This window comes from Lagenorhynchus albirostris, chromosome 1 (assembly GCF_949774975.1).
Source record: "Lagenorhynchus albirostris chromosome 1, mLagAlb1.1, whole genome shotgun sequence".
Taxonomy (NCBI): Eukaryota; Metazoa; Chordata; class Mammalia; order Artiodactyla; family Delphinidae; genus Lagenorhynchus; species Lagenorhynchus albirostris.
This window is the reverse complement of record NC_083095.1, coordinates 74,900,874-74,914,580: the sequence shown is the minus strand read 5'-3', so window position 1 is coordinate 74,914,580 and position 13,707 is coordinate 74,900,874. Positions and strand designations below refer to the sequence as shown.

At 44.6% G+C, this 13,707-nt stretch overlaps 2 protein-coding genes across 3 annotated transcripts in view; one reads left to right on the top strand and one right to left on the bottom strand.

Moving 5' to 3' along the window:
* DAD1 (defender against cell death 1) overlaps positions 1-13,707 on the bottom strand; it is a 57,956-nt gene that overhangs the window by 3,834 nt on the left and 40,415 nt on the right. The window lies entirely within an intron of this gene.
* Positions 1-13,707, top strand: part of LOC132518105 (T cell receptor alpha chain MC.7.G5-like) — a 357,885-nt gene that overhangs the window by 335,629 nt on the left and 8,549 nt on the right. The window lies entirely within an intron of this gene.

Genomic DNA, 13,707 nt, shown 5'->3' with positions numbered 1-13,707 from the left:
AGCTGTCACTCAATGAAGTTAAAACTAGGAGAGACACTATGGCAGAAATCTAAAAATTGATAAGTGTGATGGAGACAAAAGGACTAGATACATCTGCGGGATGCATAGAGTTGAAAATCACAACTTTGGTGATGACAGACCCAGAGCAATGAGGAGAGAGAGGCTTCATTTTAAGTGTTGCACAATAAATGCCCATATTTGAGTTGAATGGCCTGTGTGTTATGTGGAATGTAAAAAGAAAGTTAAGATGTGGTCCCCTTCATAGGCGAAAGGGCTGTATCTCTCAGTCTTGGGTATGCGAAGGGTGTGTGGGCTTGTGGGTGTTTTTGGCTGACTAAGAAACACTGTGGGAAGGGTGGAGGCTATACGTGGATCTTTGGGAGCGGAACAAGACTGCTGGTCAGGGCTGGTGAGTAGAGTATCAAGGGAACAACCGGAAGATTGATGAAAATGTTTTCATGTTTCAGGAAATGATTGTGTGATGGAGGATACGCTGGAGTTCAGGGCATCACTGTCACTAGAGGTCTAATGTCTGGTTCTAGCAAGAGAATTAACCCCAATACAGCTGCAATCTCAATCTCATAGGAAGGAGGAGGAGGATTCCTCACTCATAGTTCCTCCTAACATGTATCTGTCCTATGTCAAAAAGTCTCATGTCTCCAGGGTACTTGTGTAGCAGTGCTGGTTCAGTGTGCTTAACCCCACATCACCTGTTTTCCATTTGTAAAATAAGGACAATAATATCAGAGTTCATGGCACAGTTAATGGCCCAAATAAGGCAAGGTGATATATAGCGATTGTCAACCCACTTGCCATGTGTAGGTTCTCCATAAATGCTGGTCTTCTTTCCCTTCCGTAAGCGATCAGAGGTTGAAAGACCCAACACTGCAGGCCATTTTTGTATGGGGGGTTGCCATAGTGTGAACTCAGGATACGGCAAACTTACTTTTGGAAAGGGGACTATGCTTCTGGTCTCTCCAGGTAAATGTCGACCCAATCCCACTCCTGTTTTCTCATTCTCTGGTTTAAGACTTCTACATGTAATTTCTGTGTTTTACCCTTGTGGATGCATCATCCTTGTTTTATCAGTTGACCTATGAATTTAAGGTTGAGCCTTCATGGAGCACTTTGAAAAATGAAAATAACCAACAGAGAGTTGGATTAGTAGGATTAGAAGCTGAATTAGTTGAATTAGTAGAACTAATTTGCTAGGTAGAATGGAATACAGAGTAATACCCAGATAGTTAAGACAAACCTGGTTTCTCCAGAAATAGCCTGGCTTCCTGTTAAAAGACTAGACTGTAGCCTCACCCCAGGCATCCCTCCCATTCCTTTTCCCCCTATATCCCCAATCTAGCTGAGGAGTCTTGGACAATCTGTGACACATACAGCTACAGAATTCTTTCATTACTGAGAAGATCTGCCTATTAAAATTGAAAGATCCTTAAGAGCAGAGGTTCCTGTTATATACCATGAAGTGTCTAATATGGTCCTTTTACAGAGTAAGTGCTTGATAAGTGCTTGTTTAATTGAAATCAAATACCCAGAAAAATCAAGTTTCCCGGCCAAAGGGAAGAAGTGAATATAGTAAGCAACACAGTACATTCAGTGTGTGGTGGAGAAGGAAAAATACTAGATTGAGAATCAAATAGACCCGTGTTTTTGTCTCTGCTACCAACTAGCAGTGTAACTTGGAGCAGATCCCTTGCCTCTAGGCCTCAGTTTTCTCCTCTATGAAAGGCGAAGTAGGTCTGGTTGATGACCCCTCTGCCCTCCTGGCACCAGCAGCCTATGAATTTATTCCATTTGGGGTGGGGGGAGCTTTTTTCTCATATGAGTAAGTCAAATAGCTATATTAAATCTTAAGTATTTTCTAACTCATCAGGGTAAGTCAGGAAAAGGTGTGAAGTGACAGAGGGAGTTTACTGTGAGGCATGGGACACTGTGGGACTCATGGGGAGAAGCAAACAAACTCACCTTTGGGAAAGGCACCTGGCTAAAAGTGGAGCTGAGTAAGTGTGCAATTCTAAGGGAACTACAAAATGTATTCCAGTGACAGTGAATGGGAGAAAAGGAGATGTTATTTTTGTCATTTGTAATATGACAAAAATTATTTATTTATAATTAACCATAATCTTATTTATAATTTGGAACTATATATATTTGGAATATATTCCAATTATTAATATATATAATTCCAAATATATATTTGGAATTATATAATTATAATTATAATCTTATTTATAATTAACCATAATCTAGTGCTGAAGTATTAAGAATTGTGGCACCCAGATAAATTAATGAAAATATTCAAAGACTGTCCAAGAACATTTTCTTTAAGTTAGAATTTAGCAAGCTATTAAGACTTTTCCCAAGATGTGAGGCTGACAGAAGCTCTGTCCAGTATTAGAGTTTTTAGCACTAGAATTGAGCTAAATGGAGCCAGAAAGAGGAAAAAAGCAGAAGAGCAGAAAATTGCATGGCCATGATCTAACAGAACTTTTCTACTTCCACTGCCATTGATTCTGAGACTCCTTGCAGGAGACTATTCAAGGTCACTTGACCTATGCCCCAAATAAGCCCTACCAAGTTCATTCCAGACATTATGTCCCTTTGCACTGAACATTATTCAAGAAGAGTCAGTGAAGTGCAGAGAAAGGAGCCCAGGGCTTCTGGTTGCAGTCTAGAGTTCTAGATTTGACTGAGCCCCAACAGGCGGTGTGACGCTGAACAAGTCATTGCCCCTCTGTGTGCCTCAGACTCTTCCATTGTGAGATGAGAGGCTGGAAGCCCTCAAAATCTGTGATTCTTACTCCTATACCATCCTAGAGTTTATACAACCCAAGGGTGTGGACTCATGGCTATTTCACAAACAAGTTCTATAACACTAAAAAAACCTTGTTAATCAATCATTTAACTTAACATATAAATCATAACCACCACCTCAGTTTCTATGATGTGTAGATACGATACTAGGGGCATGACAGACAGTACTGTTTATCTTCAAACAACTATGGATCAAGGAACAGTATTCCTATTTTACAGAAAAGGAAACTGAGGCTCAGAGAAGTAACTGCCCAAGATCCCAGGGTTAGTGAGTGGAAGGGTCTAGATTCAAACCACGGTCTGCCTGCCTGATCTCAAAGCTTACTCTTTCTACTACATTATGTCACAGACCCTGTGCCAGGGCTTACCTAGAAATGAGAGAGGATGCCAGAGTTAGTAAGGAAATACATGGAATTTATCTTTTCCATTCTTAGATACTGCCATGACTTGAGACATAGAGCTTTGGGAAATCTTGACTTGGATGCCCCAAATCTAAAGCGTTCTCTTCCCTTTTTAATGAGGAAACAAGTAGTACAGGGGCTGCTGGGAGAATTACCCCAACAGGAGAGGAGACAGAAGAGCTGGCAGCAGCCACCTCCTTATTCTGACTCTCCCTTCCCCTCACAATTTCTTGTATTTTCCCCATGCAGACCAGTGTCCAGTGTAACCCATCTATAAGTGCCTGACTCATTTGTGAGTTATAGAAATATGCAACATTGAGTACACTTTGGACATTGCTGGATCATAGAACTTTAGCTCTGAAAGGGAAATCCAAACCTCTTTTTTTCCAGTGAAGAAATTAAGACCCAGAGAGGTTGGTTGAATTGTCCATTATCATGAAATCAGTGAGAACTAGGGCTGGGATGAAAACGTGGGGATCCTGGTCCCTGGGCCATATTCCATGACTACTGTTTGGTGAACTAACCCTTCCAGTAGGTAGGAGGTATGAGATTGTTCATGAATAGGAAGAAACCAGATGGATTTACTGGGAGAATATAAAAAATTGCTCCTTATTATGAGCACCTTCCCATAGGCTCCCTGGGCCTGCTTCACAGCTATGGTTAAAAATGGAAGGCGGCTTCCCTGGTGGCGCAGTGGTTGAGAGTCCGCCTGCCAATTCAGGGGACACAGGTTCGTGCCCCGGTCTGGGAAGATCCCACATGCCGCGGAGCGGCTGGGCCCGTGAGCCATGGCCGCTGAGCCTGTGCTCCGCAACGGGAGAGGCCACAACAGTGAGAGGCCAGCGTACCGCAAAAAAAAAAAAAAAAAAAAAAAAAAAAAGGAAGGAAAAGGAAGCAGCCTATTTTGTCGCAGCACAAATCACTGTGGGAAATAGTGGAGGCTCCAAATTTGTCTTCGGGACAGGAACAAGGCTATTTGTTGAAGCAAGTAAGTTCCTTGAAATAGCCTGATTTTTATTACAGTTGAAGGATATCTGTTTTCACTGATTTTCCCCCAAGGGTTTTGTCTGCTATTTAAGTAAGAAAATAGTTTGGTGATGGTAATGTTGCATTATATGTATCCACGAGCCTCATTCATGCCAGAAACATGTAGTAAACACTTAGTAAGTGTGCATGGACATAACTACCCTAGGGCCCGTCTAGAACTGAAACTCTGTAATTACATAAATGGCTTTTTCAACCTGAATATTCATGACATTTCTTATATAATCTACTGCATACAAAGCAGGATTTCCTACTGAGTTGTGACTTATTTCTTGTCATCTTCCAATGGTCTTAGAAATGAAGGTTAAAGAGTAAAATTACACGCCTCTTCCCACTTTGGCGCATGTACGCAAACTCGGGAACATGCTTAGTAACTAACTCGTGTGTGACTCAGGAATCCCCGGCTATAGTCCAGCCATAGGGCACCATTTGTATAGAGTTGGCCCAGTTATAGGGTACCATTTTGTATAGAGTTATGTCAGAGTGTGAACACAGGTTATCAGAAATTCGTATTTGGAACTGGCACCCAACTTTTGATCAGCCCAAGTAAGTCAGCTCTCCGGAAATGTGTAACCCCACCTCCAGCATTGGGTTTATATTTATATATGTAGCATTTGCTCTGGTCTATAATAGAATATTATGATGATGATGATGATGATTATTGACACATCATCATTATTATTATTACCACTACTGTTTTGTTATTATTGATCATAACAATGCTGCTAACTCGGAATATATTTTTTCTGCCATATTATTCGTTTTACCCTTTAAGGAGAATCAATGTCAAGGTATCAGGAGACAAATGTTTGAGTTTCCTTTGCAGTCAAGTACTTGTTCATTCAGTTGCCCCCTCTCTGCTGAGGGTCCATAGGATCTTCACGATGTCGTGGTTTTTATGCTGCCTCCTGATTATCTCTTTGAGTTGCTTCCTTGGTTTTTCCCTGCCTAAGCACTTAGGTTTTGCAGCTCATATTTACCAAAAGTATACTTAGCTTTTAACCTCTCGCAAAACTGGCCTTCTTGTCCCAATAATTATGGACGGTAAAAGTCAGTTCAACTCAGTAAATGCTTATTGAGTATCATCAAGCCAGGGGCCATAGGTGGTTTAAAATGAAACAAACAAACCAAGAAAAGAAGAAGCATAAGATGTGGTTCTTGCTCTCAAGAACTTCCAGTCTTGTCAGAAAAACAAAACACTCATCTGTTAAAAGTCTAATAACAATTTATATGTGGGTGCACCAAGCAGTGTGCTGTGTGTGGTCATGTGCAGGACCTGGGACCCTACTGACTGGAGACAGGACAGCAGTGACAACGGACAGTCCATATTCCCTGGCAGAGAGCAAGCAGGATTCCACCCCTGTGTTTCCAGAAAAGGATTTAAGACTGTTATCTGCTGAGATGTTTGACTTTCTTGACAGAAAGGCCCCTTGACAGAAAGCAGCCTTGACTTAGGTGAGGATAGAAAGAGTAGAAACAGGAATGAGTCAGGCGTGAGTCACCCAGAAACCTCGCTCAGCCCAGAGAGGATGCGGTGACTCTGAGTCACGCTGAGGCATGTTTTTAGCATGTGCCCTGGCCTGGCTTGCTGGAAATGCTCTTGCTCCTACTCTTTCTGGCAAAGTGAAAAATACATTTTTGCATATTCCCCTAAGGCAATGGCGCCTTCGTCTCAGGCGGAGCAGCTGAGGTGGGAAAATGCAGGCTGCTGCCTGGTATCTTTCTTCTTTTTTTTTTTTTAAATTTACTTACCTATTTATTTATTTATTTATTTATTTTGGCTGCATTGGGTCTTCGTTGCTGCGTATGGGCTTTCTTTAGTTGTGGCAAGCGGGGGCTACTCTTCGTTGCGGTGCGTGGGCTTCTCGTTGTGGTGGCTTCTCTTGTTGCGGAGCACGGGCTCTAGGCGCACGGGCTTCAGTAGTTGTGACTTGAGGGCTCTAGAGCACAGGCTCAGTAGTTGTGGCACACGGGCTTCAGTAGTTGTGGCTCGTGGGCTCTAGAGCACAGGCTCAGTAGTTGTGGCTCACAGGCTCAGTAGTTGTGGCGCACGGGCTTCAGTAGTTGTGGCTCACAGGCTCAGTAGTTGTGGCACATGGGCTTCAGTAGTTGTGGCTCGTGGGCTCTAGAGCGCAGGCTCAGTAGTTGTGGCACCTGGGCTTAGTTGCTCCGCAGCTTCCTGGACCAGGGATCGAACCCGTGTCCCCTGCATTGGCAGGTGGATTCTTAACCACTGCGAGGGAAGTCCCACTGCCTGGTATCTTTAGAAACACGTACACCCACCCGGCCTATGTAGGAGGCAGGTTTTTCACCAAGTTTTGTAAAGGTTCTGTGTTTCCCAGAGGAGAAATAGCCAGAGGCTGTTTGTTGATGGCTGTGATGAGGAAAATGGAGGTGATGGGTAGCATCAGGGCTGAAGCTGCTACAGCCACTAGGGAATCTCCCTCCTGTGCTTAGAGCACCCATCAGAAGGAAAAGGTTAGGATCAGCCTTCCCAGGATCCCAGCTTTTAGAGCTACTGGGAAGCGTGTGTGTCTTCCATGAGAGGGTGGGCAAACCCAGGACCTTTTTGTAATGCACTTTCCCAGAGTGTGATTATGGGAACAGATTCACTTTTGGAAAGGGGACTCGAGTATTGGTCACACCAAGTAAGTGAGCCGGGATCCTCCTGGACATACGACCCCTCCCCCATCCACCGCTCTTCCTACCCCATAGGTACCGGACAACTTCTTATGTCCATGGGAGGGCAGAGGGCATGTCCTCCATCAATGCCACCCCTAACGTCCTTAGAAGCTCACTGCGTCAAACCTTCGTGTGCCCCTTGTTTCTTCCACCCTCCCTTCCTCTCAGCATCTCCACTGACAATATATTGAATAATATAAAAATCTCCTTTGCTGCCCATCCTGGGAGCACTTGTATCTAACAAAAGAGTAGCAGAGTCACACCTTGCTGTGGCCCCAGGCAAGCAGGGTGGTGCTGGAGGTACGGCTGCTGGGGAGTTGCTGCCCTGCTTCTCCACTGACAGGAGCGTGTGTTTTCTCCTGGGTAGAGGAGGTGAGGAGCTCTTCTAGTCCCCAGTCCCTGGCTCCCATCACCACCCCTCGGCTCAGGGTTCCAGGACAGCTGTGGGAGATTCCTGCAACTCTGGGGGCGTTGGCCAGTGTTTCCCCAGATTGTTGCCCCAACCACTGGAGCAATAGGTAGAGGGAGGTCACGTGAGACTGGTTTTAGCAAAGGCTTTCCTCGCTGTGTGTATCAGGAAGAAACTATGGACTTATATTTGGAAGAGGGACCAGGCTTGTTGTTCATCCATGTGAGTATTTTAGAAACGGTCAAGGGATATTTTGTAAACAGAGGATATATGATGGAAGGATACTGCAAAAATGAGGGAGTCTGTGACTGGGCTGCTCCATCGTGAAAGAGCCCTTTGCTGTCTGGGGGTAACTTACCATTGTGTCAGGTCTAATGAAATGATTGAGGCTGTGCTGGACAAGGGTTTTGCACAGTGCGTGCAGAGGACAAACCACCAAGGTTTGAGAAAAGAGGCTTCACTCTTGGTTAGGTTTCTGAAGCAGAACTGTCTTCTTGGCAGCCAAGGGGCCATCCTGCCCTTCAACCCCATGGCTGAGAATCTCTCGCCACGCCCCTTTGGATCCATGAGATATCTGTTGCTCGTGACAGCATCCCAACCAGAATGCTGGGGCGCCCTGGGGTGCTGGAGAGGGCGGTGGGGCAGGGATAGGTCTCCCTTCTCTCATGGCTACAAGAAGCCTCATCCCTTCCCTCAGTGGAAAGCATTGCTGGGAACCACCATATTATTAGCTACTATTTACTGAATGCCTGACATGTGCCAGTGACTGTACTCTGTCCTTCAAAGAATCTCTCATTCAGTGCTCACATCCATCCTAATGCTAGGTAGCTGGTATTAGGCCTATTTTACAGATGAAGAAACAGAGGCTTGGGGCAAGTAGCTTGCCCAAGATCACAGCTAGGAATAATAGGGCTAGAATTTAACTCTAATCTATTTAACTCCAAGGCCTTACTGTTAACCATGCCACCACACCGCCACCACTGTCCCTCCTGCACTCTGTGAAGGAAGACCCCAGACCTCAAAGGCTACCTGTCTGGTCCTTGGTTTGCCTATCCTGAGCCTTCTTGCCATGGTGACCATGGCAGCTTTGGTCCAGGACTTAGCATTTCTGAAGAGATGAGTAAAGTCATTGAATTGGGTTGGTAGGATGCAGGTATGGCAGGGAGGGAAGCAGAAACCTAGAGGGACTGATTATTGAGCATAAAGTGACACAGAGAGAAATTTATCATCAAAACGATGGAACAGGGCTTCCCTGGTGGCGCAGTGGTTGAGAGTCCGCCTGCCGATGCAGGGGACGCGGGTTCGTGCCCCGGTCCGGGAAGATCCCACATGCTGCGGAGCGGCTGGGCTCGTGGGCCATGGCCGCTGAGCCTGCGCGTCTGGAGCCTGTGCCACAACAGTGAGAGGCCCGCGTACCGCAAAAAAAAAAAAAAAAAAAAAAACATGGAACAGGCTATTCAAAAGCTCCATTCCCAAGAGTGAAGGTTGTAAATGTGGGGCGGGAGGTGTGAAGCGCAGGCAGCCGCCCTGGGTGGCAGAGGGCAGGTATTTGTACTGCATTGTACCAGGGTGTGGACACAAGCAGCAGAACACTCACTTTCGGGAGTGGAACAAGACTCCAAGTGCATCCAAGTAAGTTCCTGACCTTAGACTTCAGCCAAAGACACAGAAAGTCCCTACTCGGCTTTCTTAGATGTTGAGTCTGCACTTCCCGAGCTAATTTCTCATGATTCTTCATGAGGCTTGAATGTTTTGAAATTTGAATTCCCAGCCACTAGCTCAACAGCGGTTTATTTTCTAAAAGTAGTAATTGCCAATGGGGCCTGGCCTTTTCATCATTACAGAGGCAGACTCTTTTGCCATTTCTAGATTCCTTTGAGACAAAAGACCTTTATCAGAAATCATGACTGATTATGCCAAAAAAATTATTTTTGTTACCATCTAGTTTTCACGGGCTGGGCCCGTGAGCCATGGCCGCTGAGCCTGTGTGTCTGGAGCCTGTGCTCCGCAACCGGAGAGGCCACAACAGTGAGAGGCCCACGTACCGCAAAAACAAAAACAAACAAAAAAAAAACAATACTGGGTTTAGAAAATGGACCCATACAGAATTAAAAGATAAATGAAACAGTCCTAATAAAAGAAGGTAGAGGACAGGATTGCATTTAAGATGAATTAAAATAATTAGAGGGCTTTCAGTCAACAAATATTTACCAAGCAACTATTATATTCTAAGCACTATAGAAGGAGGGAGGAGGGGAGGGAGGGAAATGCAGAGTCCCCGCCATCCAGGATCTCCCGGTGGGTAAACATCCGTATAAAGAGACAATTAAGCCCAGTGTCACCACACTGTAGTGGAAGTACACACAAGTTGCGATGGAATAGCAGAAAGGAAGGCATCCCCGACCTCCTATCCTAGTTGTCTGGTACTTTCATGCATTCTGCACTGCACCATAAGCTCTGTGAGGTCAAGACCCTCTCTCATTCATCCTTACACCTCCACACTCCAGCACAATGCCTGATGCATAAGGCGTCACCTAAGAAATGATTCTTGAAAAAATGCCTCTAGCTGGGAGACTCAGGGAAGGCTTCAGTGGAGGGATAGTAACTGTTTAGAACATATTGGTTTAGACAGTAGCAAGTATTCTCCAACAGAGTTGTTAGATTTCAAAACTGGGAGATTACAGAATCCATCTGAACGTGCATGGGTGGCCGAAAGCCCACTTCTCTGGGGAAAACTTCCTCCATATTTATCTGTTCATTTGTGCACTTCACCAAAGCCTCTTCCCTGCCCTGGGTCAGTTCAGGCTACATTTAGAAAGCCTGAAACCCATCATATTTCTAAAGAACCAGAATTCAGAGGCATAAGAACTACAATACCCTGAGAGGGAAGCAGCACAAATGGGGTTTAGCAGCAAAAAGGAGAGGTCTAATGATAAATACATGAAGTCTATGTCCCTACTCGAGTCGCCACCCAGGAAACTTTTCTCCATTTGTTCTAAGGAAACTTTTCTCCTTTAGGACCAGAACTTTGTTTGAAGTACACAGCTCTAAGGTGTGTAGGAAGGTGTGTGGAAAGAAAACCAATAAATTCACATTTGGGAAAGGCTTTAAAGTTGCCGTTGTTCCCAGTAGGTAAACCCTGCAAAGTGTTGGGGCGATGTGGTCTTGCATAATGACTGCATACGTATCTGCCCTCGAGCCATTCCTGACAGTGGCAGGAAAATTTGCTACATATGAAGCTGTTTCATAATGATTAGAAAGAAAATAATCAGCATTAATGAGGCCCCTAATTGTGTCCGTAGGAGTTGGTAGGAGAACAAACAGATCCAGAACACAGAAAGCTTAAGGATAAAATTAGGCTGAAATTTAGGATGCATTTTAAATTCTTTGAACTAGAAAAGGGACTTCCAGGGAATGTGTATCTAAACCTGTACATGTTCCACAGAGGTTAAGGGGTGTTTTAAGAATAAAAATTCTTGAATCGAGTAAGTTTAAGAAGCTCTAAATTTCTTTATTGTAAGACTTCTCAGAGCCTTTAAAATGCTACTGTGCACTGCTGGTCTTCAGGACTGAAATACGCTATACAGCGTTTTCCAAACTTCTTTGAGCTTAGAATCTTTTTTGCAGAGAAACTTAGGACTAGAGTTCTGTGAATTTCTCACTGAGAAGGACTTGTCTAAACTACTCTCAAACTTTGGAGGTTTTTTTTTGTCCCCATATGAATGTCAACCCTAATCTTAGAACCCTCCAGAGAAATAGGTTCTCAGGCCCCATCCATAACTCACTCCTGATTCTCACAACCTTCAGAGTTAAGCAATCCTCCTTGTGCATTGTATGTGATATCCCTATGGCAATATTAGTCTCTCTCTCTCTGTCTCTCCCTTCAAAGACTAATAGAACTGCTTTCTAAAAGGAGAGCTTTCATAGGCCTCCGTTCCATGAATTAAGCCCTACCCAAGGTTTTCCGTCTATTGCCGGTGCTGTGAATTTTCCCTCAAGATTCATTTCCCGGTTAATCCCTGGCTCTTCTCCAGACCCTTCCAATTGTCCTCCTTCACTTCCAGTGTGGAACCCAGAATGGGCATCCGCCCTCCAGGAAGGCCTGACCTGCTCAAGGCCGACAAGGAGGGAAAGGTCTGTGAGATTATTACACAGAAAGCTGAGGAATTAGGACTCAGTGGGCCAGAATTTCTTCTTGTGCCAGAGAAAGGGGGATTTTGGAGGAGCCTGTAAAACAGGCACAGGAGACATTTCTGCCCCAGTGAAGCTGACCCTGCCAGGGGCTAGAGTTCCTGTAAAGCACCCTCCTAGTGTGTGTTGTCTGGTGGCTACAATAAGCTGATCTTTGGAGCGGGGACCAGGCTGACCGTACGCCCGTGTGAGTATGACGGTGCAAATGACCAGGGCAAAGTAACTGACAACTTGTCTATGAGAAAACCAGCAATGATTTATGGTAAACTCGAGGATATGGGAAACACTCGTTTCCATTTCTACAAACTCTTCTGGTATCTTAAAATGTTCCCATTTCTCATACTAAAGACAGAAGTGCCAAGGGCCAGTTGAGGAAATGAAAATCTGAGGAGAATAATTTACGGAAACATAAAAAGAGTTGCAGATATTCAGTGCTTTCAAGCAAAACAGATAATATCAGCACCAAATGATCTGAAGATTCAGGAAATTAGCTAAGTGCTCTTGGGGAAAGAGATGAGTTCACGGCAAACACAAATTCTCTTTTATTGCAGCAGGTAGCTAAATTCCGTGGATGGACTAATGAGCATGGTGTGGGGATACCTGCTCACAGAATCTTCCTCTCTGGAGCTTAGTAGAGCATTGAACCACTCCCAGGGTAAAAGTGACCCAGACCCCTATCTGAATGGCAAATATAACAAGGCACGGAGGTAGGATGGTGTGGGGCTCATGGCACAGCTTGGGAGGCTGTCAGACCTGGGGGAAAGTCTGGCTCTACCATCTCTAGCTAATTAAGTCTCCACTTTCTCAATGGCAAAATGACAATACCCACATCATAACAAGACAATACTCAGCATACAGCAAGTAATCAATAAATGGTAGCTTTACTAAATAATATTAATAATAATTATCATCATCATCAACAAGGCTTTGTTATTACTAAACCTTCATTATTGTAAAGGGAAAGGGGAATGACTTCCCTGGGAAATATGAAACCTAAGAAACAAAGACCCAGGGTGCCTTGTAGAATGGTGCCCTCCAAGTCTGGTGGGTTTTAGCAGGTTAACATCAGGAAGGTTATTGCAAAGACCTTACCCTCAGTGGGGATTCGGCAGTGGTGGCAAGTTAAACTTTGGAGCAGGGACCAGACTAAGTGTCCAACCAAGTAAGTAATGCGGGGCAAGGGTGGACATTGATAACTAATTCTTCTTTGTCCAAGATGCTGAGTTGAGCCCAGGTATTATCTTCTGTAGGATCCCAAATGGTTCTTTCCACCCATCCCAGAAAATCCTCTCATCCTGCGCTCAATGCTCAGGAAATATCCTTGGGCCACAACCTGAAGAATCATGAGTTAGGTGATGGGCAAGGAGTCCTGGACCTTTCACGAGAGGATCCAGGATACTGCTGCCCTGAGCGGGGGGTTTTGCTCTACTGAATTCTTGGTTTAAGGAAACCACGACCTCCAACCGAGGGCACGACAGCAGGATGAGGCAGGAGGGGAAGGATTAAGAGACAAAGTCTCAACACAGAAGATCAGAAGGTATTACCTCAGAAGACTGTGACCCTCCGTCCCCTGTGAGAGACCAGTGTTTCTGCTACTGAAATAGGAGGTAGGGCCAGTGAGTTTCTGTAATGGTGTCACCTGCAGTGTGAATACCAGAGGAGTGACCGATAAACACACATTTGGGAAAGGAACGCAAGTGGCCATAATATTTGGTGAGTCATTCTAGGTGGCACCATTTGCAACCCCATGGGCCAGTGTCACTAATCTTTTCCCCGGAGATATTAGTATTACTATGGTAAGGCTAACTGTGGGTGTTACAACTAATTGTCTGACAGAGGCCTCTGTGAACAGGAAAAGCCACACTATCGATCTTGAAAATCTGTGTTTCTCTAGGTCAAACGCATTAAAATTTTACTCTAGTCATTCAGTGGCTAATTTTAAATGCCTTCTGTGTGGCCGTCAATCTATAAAATGTTGAGACTGAGTATGAAGATATCTAAGATAGATGCCTGACCTGTCTCCAAATAGTATAAAAACTAGCCAAAGGGGCCAAACTATTGTAAATTTAGCAACCTGAAAAACATTTTAGTATCAACCAGCTGATGATGTCAACAGGCACAGTAGAGATACAGAGGAATGGAGTCCCAGCTGAA